Genomic DNA, 20,991 nt, shown 5'->3' with positions numbered 1-20,991 from the left:
TCTCCTCCTTGGCTCCAGCTTCCACTGGGCAGACCCCATTCCGTAATCCCACTTCCTACTCTGACAGCCCCTTCCATGATCCCAAGCTCTGATAACACCCAATCTTCCATTTGAATTGCCTCACCGTATTCTATTTGAGCTTTTAACATTTCGATTTGTAAATAGCTCCCCATATTAATACCTCTTTACTGAAATACTTGGTGTAAATTTTGTTTCACTAACTGGACTATGACTCCTAACACCATTGTTAATATTTTGGGAACCTTAAGGAATTTACATTTGTTTTGTTTTAGTAACATATATAGTCTAAATAATACTCATCCTTCCCTGCTTTTTTGGAGGTTTAGATAAACTTGGTCCAGAACTCTAAAGCCAGATCATTCCCCATAAATTCTACAGATTCTGAGAACCTATTTCCTCACTGGTTCACACTATTATAAATTTTTTAAATTATCTATAAATTGTCTATAATTATCTTTTAAATTTAATCTTTCAAGTAAATTGAAGATATCTCTGATTCAGAACATTCAGCACTCATGCCCTCTCTCTGGTTATATATATTAATTATTTATATTAGATATTGATATATATATATATATATCCCTACGTTGCCTCTCTGTCTCTGTCTCTGTCTCTCCATCTCTCTCTGTCTCTTTCTCTCTGTCACATAACTATGGACATAAAATCAATCTTATTGTTTATCATTTATATACTTCCTCTGTATCCTAATTTATAGTGTTGCCAATATAATTGTCAAATTCTAAAGAAAGTGTGATTGATTTCCCTCTCTAATGTGGTTTTGTCTAGATCATTTATTTCTAATGACTTTTGCTGTATATAATTTAATGTTATGGTACTTGATGTGTAAAAGATCAGAACTATTATATATTTTGATGAATCATGCTTGTGTCAACACAAAAAAAGTCTCTTTCTTCCATTTATGCTCTTATATTGAGATTTTGAAATTTTTTGGCTCAATTAAATATTGACAAACAGGACTTATCTCAAGTACAACTTGCATGACATATTTTTGCTCAAACATTTATTTTAAATAATTTTGGGTCTTTATTTCACTTCTTTACGTGTAGCATTCAGATAGAATTTGCTTTTTTACCTAATCTTCTGATTGCTTCTCTTAATAGGAAATTAATATATTCACATTTTATTATGACTACTAATACTGCTATGTGTTGTTTCTACTGTCAGATTCAATTGTTTTTTTATTTTCAATGTTTTTTAGTTATCTGATTTCTGCTAGATTAAATGTTCCCTTTGCTGTTTTTGTCTTTCTTTTTGTAAATTCTTGGGGTTTAGAAATCATACATACTCATGCATCTATTAATCTTCTAAGAGTAAGCAGATTAAAAATGTATCTTTAGATCTAATTACATAAACTCTTCCCTCCTCCACCACCCAACATTTTCACATACATTCAAGAGTGCAGAACATAATCACCTTAAATATCATTTTGCTTATGTCTAAATAGCTTCACTTTATATGAACAGGTGGAAAAGTCTAGAATAGTAAAAACAAAAGATTATTTTGAAACAACTATAGAGAAATTGCATTAACACAAAAGTTAATAAAATAACCTTATCCACACAAAAGAGGCATTGCCATTTTAACATTAGAAATTCAAGGGATTATCTAGGCATACTTTTAAAGAAATACAGATATTCAATGTAGTCATAACAGATATTCAGTGTAGTCATAGACATTGCTTTGAAAGGAAGGAAACTATTCTGCCAAATGACTCTTTAATCCAATAGAAGCTTAGTATAACAGAAATATAATTTTCAAATTCAAAAGAAGTATTATATCCTAATAAAACTGTATAGAGTTTTAACTTTGAAAATATACTTATTTTAAAAAACAACAAAGGGGGGAGTGACATCAGCATCTTGGTGAAATGAGCTTTCCCCCTTAGACTCTCCCCCGCAAGGTATAACAAAAAGGACATTCATGTACCAACAGAGGACATTCACACAACACAAAAGACATCTGACCCACACAGCCTTACATCTGAAGGTGGAGGTGCTAGTACCCCCAGAGGAAGTGAAAGGAGATAAGGAGAACTCCTCTCCTTCCCCAACAACAGTGACCCTGAGACCGGGACCATGCAGCTCTGAGAGGGGGGGAAGGGGTGGCCCGCTGCAGGAAAACCGTCACTCTGCAAGTTCTCTCACAGCCTGTGGGAAATTTCCATACAGAGGGTACTGAACTGTTGCAAGAGTGTCTTCATCAAGCTAGAACCCCAGGAAAGCAGATAGCAAGGGAAGAAAGAGAAGCCCCCGGGATTGAGCAGGTGAAAGAAAGAGCCCATCTCATCCGGGACAATGCAGCTCTCAGAGAGAGAAGGGGGAGGGGAAGCCCTCTACAAGAAAAGCATCGCTCTCCAAGTTCTCTCATAGCCTGTGGGAAATTCCCATACAGAGGGGACTGAATTGTTGCAGGGGGCGGGGGGGGCCTTCATCAAGCTAGCACTCCTGGAGAGCAGAGAGCAAGGGAAGAGCAAGAAGCACCTGGGATCAGGTAGGTGAAAGAAAGAGCCCCTCCCCTACCTGGAGCACCAGCACAGCTGGTCAATCAGAGCGCCTGTGGATTGTGATGGGCTCAGAATATACAGCTCTTGACCCCCACCCAATGGTGGCAGGTAAAAGCTGCAACAAGATATTTTCAGAATAAGGAAAAATAAGCCCATGCCCTCAAGCAGTATATAAAAATATATTAAATCTCCTGACCAGAAGGAAAATGACAAGCACCCAGAAATCAATCCTGAAGGCACAGAAATTTATAACCTAAATGACAGAGAATTTAAAATAGCTATCATAAAAAAGCTCACCCAACTACAAGAAAATACAAATAGACAATTCAATTAAATCAGGAACTTCTTCACAAAAGAGATTAAAACTATAAAGAAAAACCAGTCAGAAATGTTGGAAATGAAAAACACAATGGAAGAGATAAAGAAAAATCTGAAATCTTTAAAGAACAGAGCTGACAATATGGAGGAAAGAATTAGCAATATTTAGGATAGAAATGCTCCAGATGGAGGAAGAGAGAGAACTAAGACTTAAAAGAAATGAATAAATTCTCCAAGAAATATCCAACTCAATTAAGAAATGCAACATAAGGATTATAGGTATTCCAGAGGGAGAAGAGAGGGAAAAAGGAGCAGAGAGCTTGTTCAAAGAAATAATAGCTGAGAACTTCCCAAACCTGGGGAAGGAGCTGTAAATACAAATGAATGAAATCAATAGATCTCCTAAATATATCAAAATGAAAAGACCCTCTCTAAGGCATATAGTAGGAAAGCTGGCAAAAGTGAATGACAAAGAAAAAATATTAAAGGCAGCAAGATAAAAAAAATAATGTACAAAGAAATTCCTCTCAGGCTCTCAGCCAATTTCTAGGCAGAAGCTTTATAGGCTAGGAGAAAGTGGAATGATATATTCAAAATTCTGAAAGACAAAAATTTTCAGCCAAGAATACCCTATCCAATGAAAATATCCTTCAGATATGATGGAGAAATAATAACTATCCCAGATAAACAAAACCTAAGGGGGTTCATTGCCACAAGATCCCTGCTACAAGAAATGCTCAAGAAGGCCGTCATGCCTGAAAAAAAAGAGAAAGGGGATACAAAGCTTTAAGCAAAGAGAAAAATAGGTAGACAAAATCAGAAAAATTGCTGGTCTCTATCAGAATAGGTTAGCAAACACTTAATTATAACATCAAATATTAAGGGAAGGAGAACAAAAAAATAAATATAATCTCATCACTTTAAATACAAACTCACAACACAAGATGGAATAAATTGTGACAATAATAACTTAGAAGGGGAAGAGGAAAGAGAGGGAATCGACTTAGTCTAGGGAAATAAGAGGCCATCAGAAAATGGACTATCTCATCTACAAGATTTTTTATACGAATCTCATGGCAACCTCTAAACAAATAATCAGAACAGAGACACATATGATAAATAAAGAGAAAACCATCATACAAAACTACCATACTGAATTGGTAATCTGAAACACATGAGACGAGAAACAAAGGAAATGCAAAAGAACCAGAAAATGAGCAATAAAATAGCAATATTAAGCCCTCATATATCAATAATCACTCTAAATGTAAATTAATTGAATTCTCCAATCAAAAGACACAGAGTGGTGGCATTGATTAAAAAATAAGATCCAACAATATGCTTCCTCCAGGAAACACATCTCAGCTCTAAAGACAAGCACAGGCTTAGAGTGATGGGATGGAAGACAATATTCCAAGCTAATGGCAAACAAAAGAAAGCAGGTGTTGCCATACTTATATCAGACAAAGCAGACTTTGAGATAAAACAAGTAATGAGAGACATAGAGGGGCAATATATAATGATAAAAGGGACACTCCACCAAGAAAACATATCACTTATAAATATGTACGTACCCAACATAGGAGCACCAAAGGACATAAAGCAACTATTAACAAACCTAAAAGGAGATATTGACAACAACACAATAATAGTAGGCAATCTTAACACCCCACTTACATCAGTGGATAGATCATCCAAACAGAAAGTCAATAAGGAAATAGTGGACTTAAATGAAAAACTAGATGGCATGGACTTAATAGATAGATAAGAGCACTCCATCCAAACACAGCAGATTATACATTCTTCAAGTGCACATGGAACATTCTCAAGGATAGACCATATTTTGGGAAATAAGGCAAGCCTCTATAAATTTAAGAAGATTGAAATCATAACAAGCATCTTTTCTGACAGTAGTGCTATAAAACTAGAAATCAACTACAAGAAAAAAAGTGTGAAAGTGACAAAGATGTGGAGCCTAAACAACATGTTACTGAACAACCAATGGATCATTGAAAAAATTAAAGGAGAAATCAAAAAATATCTGGAGACAAATGAAAATGAAAATATACCATACCAACTCATATGGAATGCAGCAAAAGCAGTCCTGAGAGGTAAACTCATAGCAATACAGGCCTACCTTAACAAACAGGAAAAATCCCAAATAAGCAACCTTAAACTACACCCAACAGAACTAGAAAAAGAAGAACAAACAAAGCCCAAAGTCAGCAGAAGGAGGGAAAGAATAAAAATTAGAGCAGAAATAAATGAAATTGAAACCAAAAAAAAGCAGTAGAAAGGATCGATGAAACTAAGAGCTGGTTCTTTGAGAAGATAAACAAAATTGACAAACTCTTAGCCAGACTCACTAAGAAAAAAAGAGAGAAGGCTCAAATAAATAAAATTAGAAATGAAAGAGGAGAAATTACAATGGATACCACAGAAATATGAAGTATTATAAGAGAATACTATGAAAAACTATATGCCAACAAATTGGACAATCTAGAAGCAATGGATAAATTCTTAGCCATACAACCTCCCAAAACTGAATCACGAAGAAATAGAGAATCTGAATAGACCAATCACAAGGGATTGAAACAGTAATCACAAACCTCCCAAAAAATAAAAGTCCAGGACGAGATGGCTTCTCTGGAGAATTTTACCAAACATTCAAAGAAGATTTAATACCTATACTTCTCAAACTATTCCAAAAAATAGAAGAAGACGAAACACTTCCTAACACATTCTACAAGGCCAACGTCACCCTGATACCAAAGCCAGATAAGAACAATACAAAGAAGGAAAATTACAGGCCAATATTGATGATGAACATAGATGCAAAAATCCTCAACAAAATATTGGAAAGCCAAATACAGCAATATATTAAAAAGATCATACACCATGATCAAGTGGGATTTATACCAGGGACACAGGGATGGTTCAACATCCACAAATCAAATAATGTGATACACCACATTAACAGAATGAGGAATAAAAACCACATGATCATCTCAATAGATGCAGAGAAAGCAATTGACAATATCCAACATCCATTTATGATAAAAACACTCAACAAAATGGGTATAGAAGGAAAGTACCTCAACATAATAAAGATCATATATGACAACCCACAGCCAACATCATACTTAACGGGGAAAAACAGAAAGCCATTCCTCTGAAAACAGGAACAAGACAAGGGTGCCCACTCTCACCACTCTTATCCAACCAAGTCCTGGAGGTTTTGGGCAGAGCAATTAGGCAATAAAAAGTAATAAAAGGAATCCAAATAGGCAATGAAGAAGTGAAACTCTCGCTGTTTGCAGATAACGTGATTTTGTATATAGAAAACCCTAAAGAATCCACTGGAAAACAACCAACAACTACAGCAAATTTGCAGTGTACAAAATCTACTTACAAAAATCTGTTGCATTTCTGTACTCTAATAATGAACTAACAGAAAGAGAACTCAAGGAGACAATCCCATTTACAATAGCAACAAAAAGAATAAAATATCTAGGAATAAATTTAACCAAGGAGGTGAAAGACCTATACAATGAAAACTATAAGACATTATTGAAAGAGATCGATGATGACATAAAGAAATGGAAAGAGGGGCCGGCCCGGTGGCACAAGCAGTTAAGTGTGCGCACTCCACTGCAGCGGCCTGGGGTTCGCCGGTTCAGATCCTGGGTGCGCACCGATGCACCACTTGTCAAGCCATGCTGTGGCCACATCCCATATAAAGTAGAAGAAGATGGGCATGGATGTTAGCCCAGGGCCAGTCTTCCTCAGCAAAAAGGGGAGGATTGGCAGATGTTAGCTCAGGGTCGATCTTCCTCACAAAAAAAAAAAGAAAAAAAGAAATGGAAAGATATCCCATGCACATGAATTGGAAAAATAAACATAGTTAAAATGTCCATACAACCTAAAGCAATCTACAGATTCAATGCAATCCCGATCAGAATCCCAATGACATTCTTCACAGAGATAGAACAAAGAATCCTAAAATTCATATGGGACAAGAAAAGACTCTGAATAGCTAAAGCAATCCTGAGAAAAAAGACCAAAGCTGAAGGCATCGCAATCCCTGACTTCAAAATATACCACAAAGCTATAATAATTCAAACAGCGTGGTCCTGGTACAAAGAGAGACACACAGATCAATGGAACAGAATTGAAAGCCCAGAAATAAAAACACACATCTATGGACAGCTAATCTTCGACAAAGGAGCTAAGAACATACAATGGAGAAATGAAAGTCTCTTCAGTAAATTGTCCTGGGAAAACTGGACAGCCACACACAAGGAATGAAAGTAGACTATTATCTTTTACCATACACAAAAATTAACTCAAAATGGATTAAACACTTGAAGGTAAGACCTGAAATTATAAAACTCCTGGAAGAAAACATAGGCAGTACACTCTCTGACATCAGTCTTAGAGGGATCTTTTCAAATTCTATGTCTACTCGGACAAGGGAAACAAAAGAAAAAATAAACAAATGGGACTTCATCAGACTAAAGAGCTTCTGCAAGGCAAATGAAACCAGAATCAAAATGAAAAGACAACCCATCAGCTGGGAGAAAATATTTGCAAATCATATATCTGACAAGAGTTTAATCTTCATAATATATAAAGAACTCACACAACTAAACAACAAAAAAACAAACAACTGGATCAAAAAATGGGCAGAGCAAATGAACAGACACTTTTCCAAGGAAGATATACAAATGGCCAATGGGCACATGAAAAGATGTTCAACATCACTAATCATCAGGGAAATGCAAATCAAAACTACGATAAGATGTCACCTTATACCCGTTAGAATGGCCATAATCACCAAGACAAAAAATAGCAAATGTTGGAAAGGTTGTAGAGAAATGGGAACCCTAATTCACTGCTGGTGGGACTGTAAACTGGTGCAGCCTCTATGTAATACAGTATGGAGATTCCTCAAAAAATTAAAAATAGAAATATCTTATGATCCAGCTATCCCACTACGGGCTATTTATCCAAAGAACCTGAAATCAATAATCCAAAGAGGCTTATGCACCGCTATGTTCATTGCAGCATTGTTCACTATAGCCAAGAAGTGGAAGCAACTCAGTGTCCCTCAACTGATGATTAGATAAAGAAGATGTTGTATATATATACAATGGAATACTACTCAGCCATAAAAAAGACAAAATCATCCCATATGCAACAACATGGATGGACCTGGAGGGTATTATGTTAAGCAAAATAAGCCAGACAGAAAAAGACAAACACCACATGATTCCACTCATATGTGGAAGATAAACTAACACATGCACAGAGAGAACAGTTTGGTGGTTACCAGAGGCAAGGGGGTTAGGGGGTGGGCACAAGGGGTGAAAGGACGCATTTATCTGGTGACTGACAAACAATAAAGTACAACTAAAATTGCACAAAGTTATAAAGTATTATGACATCAATAAAAAAACAACAACACAGGATACAACATTATTCTCTTCTGAGGGTGATGTGGGAGTCCCTTGTTTCCAGTAAGATCGTAGGTAGTTTCAAGCGAGACAGACATGGTACTACTGCAATCAGCAAATTAAGAAGTCTAATTACATGCCTCAATGTCTGTAATAGCCTAGTAAATACCCAATTTTCCTTCAAACTTTGTTTTATAAATTCCATAAACTGCTATATTTTCACATTCCTTTAATTTTTCTACCGTGAATAAATACAATAACATTACACTGAAATTGAGATTAATAGAGCTCTTTTAGGCTAGGGATTCTCTGTCCTGCACGTCTTTACAACCCAGTAGTTGGCACAACGCTTTGCAAAGAATAAGTGCCAGTTTATTAAGTAACGATTAAACCCTAATTTTGGGATATCAAATTAAATTATAGATTTTATAGTAGACTTTTTAATATCTCCTTTCATATTGGAACTAAGTAAAAAGAATACAATCAAAAATAAAAGAATTGTGTCTATTAGGCAGAAGCAGAAAATTCAAGCTAAGTTTAATTATCAGGAAAGGGAAACGTATCACTTTGCTTTCCTATGTAACTGTTACTACATACATTTATCCATTGCAGTTGAACTTTTACAAATTACAATGTTCCATTCTGGGCTGAGTGCCTTTTAATTTTAAGAATTTCTTCTGGCCTTTTATGGGGCCCCGGCAGTACTAGACTCCTATTCCTTTTTGACTATTTAGACCAGTTCAATTGTAATAATGTGTTTACACATCTGTCTTCCCCACTAGAACATAAGGGCAGGGACACATGTTCAAGCTTATATAGATAATGCCTGTGATAGATTAAACACTAATACATGTTGGCTGAATGGGGCTTCCTCATTGCCAATAAGGGAGAAACACTTCATTTAGGAGATCTTATCTAACTTTAGGTATAGAAACAAATACAAGCAGGAACGTAAGAGTCAGCATCCCCTTGCTTTTCACTTTCACATTTTCTACTTTCCTCTTGATTACTGTGATATTGGTATTCACATCTCATGGCCCCTAGCATAGCTGGTGAGGAAGTGCTATGATTATGCAAACTCTTATTTTAAAATTAATAGTAAAATAGACATTGATGAATATTACTAGGTTACTACTTTTATTTTATTTAGAATACATGAATATTTATATTTGGGTTACTTGGGTAATAGAGAGCAATATTTACAGGAGCTTTTAATTAAAAAGGATTTGCACCAAGTTTAACCTTAACTTAAACATTTCTCATCAAGTTTTCCCATTGACCTTGAGAACTCCAGTCTCTCTTTTATTTAGACATTATTCTTGTGACCTAATAGGGGCAAAGGGAAAAGGGGCATTAAGTGCAAGTTTCTTTGACTTTTTTTTTCAATAATGTGTTGTGTAGGCCACTTTAAAACAACTCCCTAAGATGCTTCAGCTAGACATTTATGATACTTACGCAGTAATAAAGTTCAATTTCGGTAATTGAATCTTCCCTAAAGTAAAATCAAACTCCTAGAGAAACAATATATTTAGATGTCATGCAACAATAAGTGCAGTCATTATTTCTACATAGACTTAGAAAGCAAATTCAAGACATTCCATAAGCTTCTGATTATGCTGCTTAGCTAAACCAAGGACGGAGACTATCCCAACACAAGTATACCTTAGGATGAGTGCCTAAAGGTTTGCTTTCAATCAGGTCCTTTACTAAGTAAACTCAACAAAGTTTTCATGTAAGTTTCACCCAAAGCTGTTCACCTTTTGTCACTAAATTTCTGCGACTTACGTATGAGCCATAAAAGCAAAAAGTCATGAATAAATCAAAGTCAATCTGAAATCTATCAATTTAAAAATCAAATAGCCCCAGTTAAAAAATCAACTTTATTTTTCGTCTTGGAAATTATGACCAATGTTTTCACACTAATGAGGATGACTAAAATGGGATGATCTTTACAGAAGGATTAACAGCATTTCAAGTAAATGCTTATAGCTCAAGAGAGCAGTTGCTACATTATGCTTGATAATCATAGGCTAATCGTGCAAATACTCATTTAATTTGTAGAAAAATATGAAAAGATGAGAGATAGAAGAGAAGAAATAGAAAGATTCTATTCTAGGTACTTTTATACATTTTACAAACATCTTATATAATTTAATTATTCAACAACCCTGCAAGAGTCAACAATTTTAAGAGAAAATAAATTTTAATCAAAGTTTAAAAACTTACTTGAAGTCACGTGGCTAGTAAGTGATAGAACCTGGATCTGAACTTGAAGCTGTATACTTATAAGGGCTATGTTTTTCCATACACACTGCACTTACTATATTCTGTGGAGTATAATATAAAGATGCATAAATCATGTCTTCAAGATTTAGTTTTTAATAAAAAGTTGGGGTATGGTAATTGAGTACATAAATATCTAATGAGATATGGTTTTTCAGGGCAGAGGAATATTGCTTCTTGTAAGGGCAGGTAGGATTTCTCCAGATGTGGATTTTACACCGTGAGGAGGACTAGGGGGCCAGGAAATGGAATTCTAGCCAGAAAGAAGACATATAAGCAAGGACAATAAGCAGAAACAGCAGAGTGCCAAGGTGATGAAAAGTAGCCTATTTTGCCCACGCAAAGGATAATGCTGCAAAGCATGTTGGGGTCAGAGGACAGAGGATAAGCTTGGACTTCAGTTTAAGTGGACATTGACATGGTCGGTTGTTAGCTATGAGAGGTTTAATGGAGCACATAGAACTGGATCCCAGAGCAACGCCAGTCTGAATGTTTGCAGTGCTTTCCTGCTTTCAGACTCCACCTCTATTTCCTGCCAGCCTGAAGTACCTGTGTCTTTTTCTTTGAAGGAAGAGTTACAGCCTGGAATCGTCCTGTATCCATGAGCCTGAGCAAGGCCATCCCTGATCAGGGCAGCTAGCTGCCCACCACTTGCAGCAACATCATGCTCCCATCCTGGAGGACTCAACCCATGTCTCCCACGTGCCAGGTATGTCACAGCTAGCTCTTAGTCTTCCTTCCTTTGCAGAGTGAGGAGGATGTGTATGGGTGCAGTTTGAAACTGTGAAGCACTACACAAGTGAGGGAGGCGTAATCTTTCCCTGGGCATAAATGAAAGGTAAGTGAGGCCTCTCTGAGAATTTTCTCCTTAACTCAAACTCTCTAACTAAATTTTGATAAAGAGGTTAGACTCAAATTTTCGAACTATATTTTTAGCACCACATTCTTTTATCACTTAGACAATTATGTATTGATTCTTCATATTTAAACCTTTAGATAACAAGATAAATTCAGGGAGTGGTCTGAAGGACCTAGAAAATATGAAGAGAAAATAAGAAGTATAGTGTTGAACAAAATTTAATATTATAGAAATAACCAGGAACTTCTTGGAAAAATACAATTATTTGGTTAGAAAGTATAAAAGATTTGAATATATAGCAGGACAATATGTGAGAATATGATTATTACAATAAGTCAGATATGCTAGTTTTAATAAAGAAGTTTGGTATAGAACATGAGCTTATCTATCAATTGTACCCTGTGACTAGGTTAAAGATTCCATTCCTGATTCCTGATCCTTTTAAGGACTTTTGTGAATTAATCAAGAGGAAAATAAGTTCATCATTAGTGGAGTCCAGGGATTTAAATCTAGTGGAGTTTTGATACGCCACATCAGGAGAAAAATAATTCTAGATTATTGCCACCAAGAACTGCTTTCTACTACATAAAGCTTTACTCTGGTTTTGTTCTAAATAGGAAACATTTTTATAAATGAGCAATAACCTTTTATGAAGAGGAAATAAGCATGAATAGTTTTGAATGATTATATTCTGGGGAGAAGCTAGCCTGCAAATAATTAATTTTACTTTGTTATTTTGTACCTCATTCCCCTTAATTTGATAGATAATAGACACAGGCCATAAAAGCAAAGCCTACCTATTCACAACCTCCATCCAAAATCAAAAACCTTATAGCAATACCAATAAGAACAAATTCAGATTATTATAAACAGCTCTGAACAATTGACTCTTCCTCACAGACTACATTAAATAGAAGTGCATATTTCTTAAAAAGTTTATCTGCATATTTCTATGCATTACATTAAATTTTGCCATTTCATTTGTCATTTCACTGCATTCCCTTTCCACTTGAGTTTTCATTGATTCTACAAAAAAGTACCAGGCTTAAATTCCTGTGATTCCACCCTTAAATTTTTTTATTTTCATCCCTCTTAGGAAAATGTTATATGTCCACTCTGTGTACAAAGTTCTGTGATCGTATATTTTCTTTTTATAATCCCACTCCTCTGAAACTTCTATTTCTGTACACAAAGTTATATAAATCTGTTAGGTCTACAACAGATATGACCATTTAACAATGTATTCCAGTCATTTTATATCAATACCAGTTTAATGTTCCAAATACAACTTGTGATAATAATAGCCTTGGTGACTAATTTACCCTGTGCCAAGCATTAAGTACTATACATGAGTTATTCATTTAATCCTCACAACAACTGTGTGAAATAGGTGCTATTTAATCACCATTATACAGATGAGGAAACTGAGGCACAGAGAGGTTGAATAACACAGTTTATAAAGTAGCTTGTTGAGCCAGGGTTGGAATCCAGGCAGTCAAGCACTAGTCTGAGCTCTTAACCACCACATGATGCTGCTTATGATTACATATCTATGGCAATCAAGCAACTTTTTTAAAAAGTTACTGTTAAAAATAAAATGCAAATTGTTAGACTAATCTTTCAAAATAGGGATGTTTTCCCCCCCAATTTGTTCCAAGATCTGCTGGTGCTAGGCTCTCATGTTGGCATAAGTGTTGCCTGCACAGAACTCTGGAAACCAAATTCAGCCAAGACTTCAATCCTGGTGCCCCCACCTTTTGGCTGTGTGAATTAGGCAAATTATTGTTATATCTCTAAGCATCAGTTTCTACATCTGTTAAATGGGAATGACAATCACTGAACCTCTTCTCGAGGTTACTTTGAGGAGTTCATGAGACAAACTGTTCGTCAGTGTGGCTGGCATGTTATTAAATGGTTTGCCACTATCATATGTTAATAACTGCAGCCAGCCTTTAGAAAACAATGAGTCACCTTTTAATTTACATGACTGTGTTTACCGACTTACCTAGTAATGTCAGTTTACCCTAATTACCATAATGAAATAAACAATCGAGGATATTTTAAATTAAGAGAATGGAATTCCCACCTGTTTCAGTTAAAAATCAGTTTAAATTCCAGTATTTGTCATATTGATGCCTCCAACTTAATTGTCATAAATACATTAGTAACTATGATTAGGAACAGTCCTAGTGTACACAGTGGCAAGGTCACCCAAACACTAACGTGTTGGTGGTTGTGATTGCAGTGGTGACCAGAGCAGAGCAACACTGTTTGATTAGTCCTTCTCCTACATATTGCATAAGGACATTATAAAAGCAAATGCAATTATTATAAATGCATTTATAAATCTGAAATGTTTAGTGAATAATGAATATAAATTTTATGCATAAATGTATCTTACACATTAAAAATCATGTCTATAAAGGGAATGCTTAAGCTTGCAAGTATTAAATAAAAGATAAATTTTTTATATAAATATTCTTCTAGTGAAACACAGGTCTTTAAATATGATTTGATTACTTCTAATAGAGATTTTCCTCATTTTCAAAGTTAATCCAAGAAAAATAATCATCACGCAATCCTGAATCTCACTTTTCTTTTTCTTTTCACCAATCGTCTTGTGCTTTAATCATCAGAGAAGACCTTTGAAGACTGGACAACTAAGCATTCATTCTTTTTCCCCATGCTGCCTGGGTGTGGGGACATCCTGGATTTTCCTCTATCAATTAGATACTTTTGTTTTCTATTTGTAATACATTTTCTCTTTTACTTCCAATATCTTTGGTAAATAGCAATTCCAGGTCTTTTCTAGATTTGCCTATATGCTTCATTTTTCATCCTTTGCCCTCTTTAGTACCATACTCAACTTTGATTCTGTAATAAAGTGAGTTACTTTCAGAAAAATAGTGTACAGAAAGTCACCATATGACTAAATTAAGTATAATTAATTAATTAATTTTGAATTAATTTAAAAAATAGTCCTTCTTCAGGTAACGTTTTGTTATAATCGCATCTTTTCAGGTCTTCTCGTCCTGGAATCAGAATCCTGACTTCTATATTGAGTAGACTCAGACAAGGCATCATTCCACACATAGCAATACCTAGAAGGGTGCTCTAGTTTGAGACTTTATGAAGACAACAAAAACATTAATTGCAAATGATTGAACTCACATTATGCAATAAGAATTATTTATACTTTATAATACAATTAATTTAGGCATAGTTATAGTCAACAAAATACACATAACTCCATTAATGCTTTTTCATTGACTAAAGGTGAAAACCTTAATCTGAAGAGACAGTGTAGTGTAGCTGAAGTTCTTTAGTATATAGATGAAGAACAGAAGCTTAGAAATAAAATAGAGATTTGTTCTGCCTCTGCTAGGAATTATCAGCGAGTTCCTTGGGTGTGTTACCATCTCAAACTCTCAGTTTCCTAATTTGTAAGGTGTGGATAAAATCCACCTCCTCATAGAAATGCAATGAGCAATTGATCAGATAATATAAGGATAGAAATTAGTAGAGGGTCTGGATTAATCAGCATTCAATACATTCCAAATGTGGTACTTAGAATCTTGTCTATGCAGGTATGATCTGAATTTGTCTTCTTCCAGGTTTTTCTGATTTTCCTCTGACTCTGTCAGTGATCTATTAATATTACATGGATATCCATTCCTCCTCTCTTATTAATTTCACTGCAATCCCAATCTCCATCTGAAATTGCTGAAAGTCCAGCCTTTTAAGCAAATCACCAACTGATGTCCAAGAGCTTTTCTTCTCTCTAAAATGCCCTGAAAAAATTTCTTTCTCCAGCTTTACTTATAAAGTAGGTTTGAAGTCTGTAATGTGAGGCCCTGAGGTCCTTCCAACTCCGGGGCAGGTCAGTCCCATCAGAAATCAGGGGTCTGGGACTGGACCTCTGCAGTTTCTCCTGTGCGATGGTGATAGGAATGAGGAATGCTGTTTTCTATTGCTTGGTTTTTTTGTTTCTGTTTTTGTTTTATTCCACATTTTATTCCATGTGAATATGAATTTTAAAAAAAGCCTTCATAGATACACAAATTCCATAGTATTTCTTGTGAAACTTTACTAAGCCTTTTTTTTTCTGGCTATAATCAATGAGATGGTTTTACCATTTTGCAAAACCAGAAGTGTCTTTAACGGACGATAATAGAACTACATTTCTTTTAACTTATCAATATCAAGTTTTTCCAATGCAACGGCCATTAAAATGTATTCATTTTATTCTGTGTTCTTTTTCCCAAAACAGTCTAACGGACTCTATTTGAACACAAACTATTTGCTTTCTATTTAATCATTAACTGTGACAAAACTTCATTCTGTGTTTTTAATGGCATTTTAGCTACCATTCTAAAATCAGGTTGAAAATGACCTCTATTAAATTAAATGAAAAATTTTATTCACAAATAACGATGTCACATTAAAATAAGAAAAGAGGAAAGTAAACTTTATTAATCATAGTATGAAGTTAATATTCTTACTGAAAGTTTTGAAGACTGAGAGAAGACCTAAACCATTTAGCTAAAAGATTAAAAGCATAATGATTTTGTAACATATTTGATGAACATGTTTAATCTAAGAACAAAATATAAAAAGAGAGGAAATTTTAGACAATATTCAAGTAATTACTTAAATTTCAGAATAATTTGTAAATGGAAATTTGATTCTAGATATATTAATAATGTATACATTATGAATTTCTAATAATCATAGTAATTGACATATTTTCAGCAAATGTCAATTATTCATTCAATGTACTCTTTTTGGAAAGTGTACATTAAAATGTTCTGTGACTTAAACATTGGTAAATATTTCTTATCAGACTTAGGAGTTCTAAGGGGATAATAAAAGAAAACTGAAGGGACTGAATCTTTTTGCAATGTTAATACAAAATTTTTCTTGAGAGAAAAATATAGTTCAAAAATATGATATCAACTTGTCTACTTCAGTAAACACAGCACACTCTGGCCAAGGGGCATCATAATAAATATGAATTTTAGTTCCGTGGTGCTGGTTATTGTTATGTTGAAATTATGGCTGACTAATTACTAGCTCCAGGAGACAGGCAGAGCTTACTTTACTAAGAAAGACTGTGATATCAAGGTTTTGTTTCCGTTTACCTCTTTCTTATTGAACTAAAGTGAAAAATGTTCAGCTCCACGACCTCCTGGGCTCTGTGACACTTCTGTCTTTTTCAAAAATTAATTAGTGAATCAAAAGCTGAATCAGCCTTCTTCTGAGTAATTTTCTTGCTCTTCAGAAAGTTAACTTCTCTACTCTCATTATCAATGTCCTTTGCCTTGTCAGCGGCATTTAAAACATTATCCATTATTTCTGCATCACTAGCACAATGTCAATGGGAGGGGGCGAGACCCTTTCTGTGGAGCTGAGCCCAATGGCAGGGTTAATCAGAGTGGCAGGATCAGGGGTGTCAAACAGTCCAACAGGGAGATGATCAGGAATCTGAGTTGAGTTATTAGGTGCTGATGGTAAGAAAGAGATGGAGAGCTGTCAGTAGAGCTATAGTAAGCAGTGAACAACAGGATACAGGATACTGGAACTAGGCTACAAAAATTGTCTCTAGGATAAAACAATGAGTGTCTAGCAAACTTGTTAAGATTTAGGAAAAAACGGAAGCTTTTTTAAAGATCAAGATTAGGGTCAGAACCTCAGTTCAGGTTCACAGACTAGAACAAGGTAGGATCATGGGGACAGATTACCTGTTTGGAAAAGGGTGTCTGAAATCTTTTTGTTCAGCTTATCTGTGCTTGGGATTCTTCTTCATCTGAGTTCCCCTGACAGAATCATTTGCTTTACCCAGTCTCCTTGCTCTTCTAAGTGATACACACTTAGTGTTTTGTGCCACATCACACTGCCTTTACCTTCAATAATATTTGTTACCAATTTACACTCTTCTTTACATTTTTAACTATTTTATTTCAAGATATTTCGAAAGATGAAAATTGTTCCTTGGTACCATTATTCCTAGATAATTCTAGAAATTTAGTAGCAAGGAACAATTCTTTACTTTTAACTTTTGAAAGAATTAACACAGAAAAGATTAAAAGTATAAAAATATGCAAAGTAATATGTTGTCTTTAATGAATACATAAAAAGTGTAAATGTCCCTGAATGTATAACAGTAACAAAATCTGGACTGTGAATGCCTTAGCGGAGGGAGAGGCATGAGACTGGAGAGCAAAAAGTGGTCTTTAATCTACAATATTTTTAAGAAGAAAAAATGTGAGACAAATATGAGAAAACATTACTGTTTTAATTTTTTTTGGCAGATACGTGGGTTTTTGTTCTGTCTTTCTTAGCAGGTTTCCTGAACTTTAAATTAAATAGTGTGTGCGTGTGAGAAAGAGTGAGAGACAGAAAGACAGAGAGAGTGAGAGAGAAATGACAGTCCCTCCCTCCCCGGAAATATCTTTGTTCTTAAATGAATCAAGCACTATATTCTGTCTCTGATAATTTGGTTTCAGTTTTCCATCTGTCCTGATTCTTGCCATCTGCCCACTACTGATTTGGGCTTCATTCTGCTATACTCTTTGAAGCTCATCTCAACCTAGTCCTGTGAATTATAGACAGAAAAGTGACTGAGAACCAGAAAATACACAGAACCACATACCCAAGTATGGGAACCCTCAGAGAAGAAGGGGCAGATGCAGGATTAGGCCAAGTGACAGTGACCTTGGTCTTAGACTAGACTATGTGGGAGATGGAGGGTAAGGATATGATAAGAAGCCCATTGATTGGCTGGTGTAATGATATTCTACTTCAGTAAGAGTGTGGTTGGATAAGAATGAGGTATATTGGGGGCACATGCAGACAGGAGATTTGAGGAGGAATTAGAGGCAGATATCGCAAGTGATAACTAGTTTGGGACAGAGTGATAAAAAGAGGCAGGAGAACAGATAATAGATAGATATAGATATGCATTTTTGTATGTACTGATGTTATTTAAATGAGCGAATAAACGACTCACAATAAACTTACATGAAAGCATTCTCAACTAGATAAATCAAGCAAAAATTGAGCAAAGCAAGGCAAGTCATATTTTTAAGTGAGTGAATGTTATTAAGTAAGGAAAATTTAAATCACTCTCTATACTATCCTCCCCCCCAACACACACACACACACACACACATGCACACACTACTTGGTGGGGGATATATTAGAATCTGGTCAGGGAGAGAAAATATGAAGTCCAAATATACTCTTTAGGCTGTTCTGGGTGTCTTCACCATTGAGAATGGCTACTCTTCAGACTATTTGCATTTGCAAAACTCAAGTTTTGTCTGATGGAATACTGCATGAAAGAGTCTTCAAACTGAACTTATTCCCTTAAAAATTAGGAAGACAATTCATGAAAAAATGCTAATATGCTAATATAGAATATGGTAAGTATCATAAATAGACTGATCTCACTGGCACTGTAAAACTATTCAGGGTCTAGATTGCATTCTAAAATGAATTTTCTGAAAAGGGCACAAAATTATAATGCAGCTTCATGGTTTATTCATTCTTTTTGATGGACTACAGTAGCTTTCTAATGTTGTGTCTGTATTTAAAGTGACCAAATTGTATTTGGGAAAAATCATGGCTTATTCAATTGCATTTGCTCGTAGAAATATTTGAAAACTCCAATTAAGATTGGGATAGAGATGTGACAATTTCTAATCTCCTTCCAAAGACCAGTTTTATAAAAGTGCTCCAAATGAGTCAGGCACAGAGTATGACTTTCATTGGCAGTTTTCAATGCTTCAGAATTTTAAAAAAAGAGGGATGCTATTTTTACATTCTAAGTTTTGCACTTATGGAAAAATCAATATAGTAATCCTTAATAATCTTATTTTCACAAATTCAATCCATGTGTGATTATTGCCAATTGTACTCTAAAGCTTGTGCCTTTTTTCCCCCCCTAATTTCTCTTTACTCATGATTGGCACATATTTTTGAAATACATGTGTAATAGATGCTGCTATTTGTCTTGCAAGTGCTAGTCTCCTGTAGTAGTACACCTCCTAGTTGTTAGCTGGGAATATGGCCACCTTGAGAAAAATACCATGAAGTCCAATCCTCATTGTGGCTAGGTGAATTATAAGAACTTAGTTTTTGCCAATGGGTTGTGAAAACAAATGGCATATGTAATTTCTAGGAAACGTCTCTAGAAGGGATGAGTGTATTCAATTCCTTCTCCTTCCCTCCTTCCTGCTAGTTGCAATTACAGACATGTTGCTTGGAACTGAAAACCCACTTAAAATCCAAGTTTTGAGTATGATAAAGGAAAGGTGGGTCATAATACCCACCTGATAATAATACAGATCCCACCAGTCCTGGAATGCCGATGTGGGCGTCTATATGAGAGGGAAATAAATTTTGATCTTGATTAAACCAGAGTTTCTTTCACTTGTAGTTACACTAATCCTCAACATGTGTTTTAGATGCATTCTATGCTATAGCTAGCTGTAGCTACTATCTCTGCTTAGGAGGTCAACCATAAAATAAAGAGAGTGGATAAACACTTGATGTTTAATCGTTGGCTATGTTATAGGAAAAACTGAACATTTAAGTGCTCTACAGACTGCTGGGGTACTGCATTTGATGAAATCTGATACCTCTACAGTCCTTTTTTACTCCCTTCCCCACTGAAGACTTCTCAATCTACTCCCACTGCCTTTGTTTTCTATAGATGCTCCTCCACTGTCTGCCTCCTCTCTAATCAAGTTATTTAATTCACATCACACGTCAATGGTTTTCTTCCTGTCTCTTTATGTTTATTCTATCTATTTATTTCTACTTTTCTGGGGGTTCCATCATACTTCTTGGTTTTTGTGAACACTGTTCCTTTATAGTTTGAGTTTTTTTTTTTTCATTTGACAAAATCACCAATCACATCTCAACATCTTCAATCAGTTTTTCCTAATTCACTCCCGGGTCATTCAATAGTGACTGTGAGACTCTGACACACACATTCTCTCTCTCTCTCCCCCCTATATTTATTCTTTTCCTTCAAACTTGAATGTGTTAGACATCTGAAAGAAAAATAATTTTTATATCTAAAATATTTTAAGAGGCTCTGAAAGGCATTGGGGTACTTTTTTAAAAACATCCCTATTCTACTTTTTTGAATCCTAGTGATGCTGCTTCTCAATTTAAAAGTAGAAAATCTAATGATGATTTTTCATCTTAACTTAATATTGGTTGATATGTTCTAGAAAACAATTTACTAATTACATACAACTGAATCACAGGTCAATGGGATGAAAATGTGTAAGTAAAAGCTGGTTAATGAAGTAGAGTCTCAAAAATTTTTAAATATTTGAGGCTGATTTAGAAAAAAACAGTTATGAAACACACAGTTGTATGAATATATGTCTGAGTGACACTTGGAAAAGAAAAGTTAAAGCAATTTTTAATGTACTTTAAAGAGGAATGAGGATCTAGGAGAGAGAAGAACATAAGTAAAATGATGAATTCTTTGAAATTCAACTTGTTCCGCAGCC

Source organism: Diceros bicornis, chromosome 23 (assembly GCF_020826845.1).
Source record: "Diceros bicornis minor isolate mBicDic1 chromosome 23, mDicBic1.mat.cur, whole genome shotgun sequence".
Lineage (NCBI taxonomy): Eukaryota > Metazoa > Chordata > Mammalia > Perissodactyla > Rhinocerotidae > Diceros > Diceros bicornis.
This window is presented reverse-complemented; position numbering follows the sequence as displayed.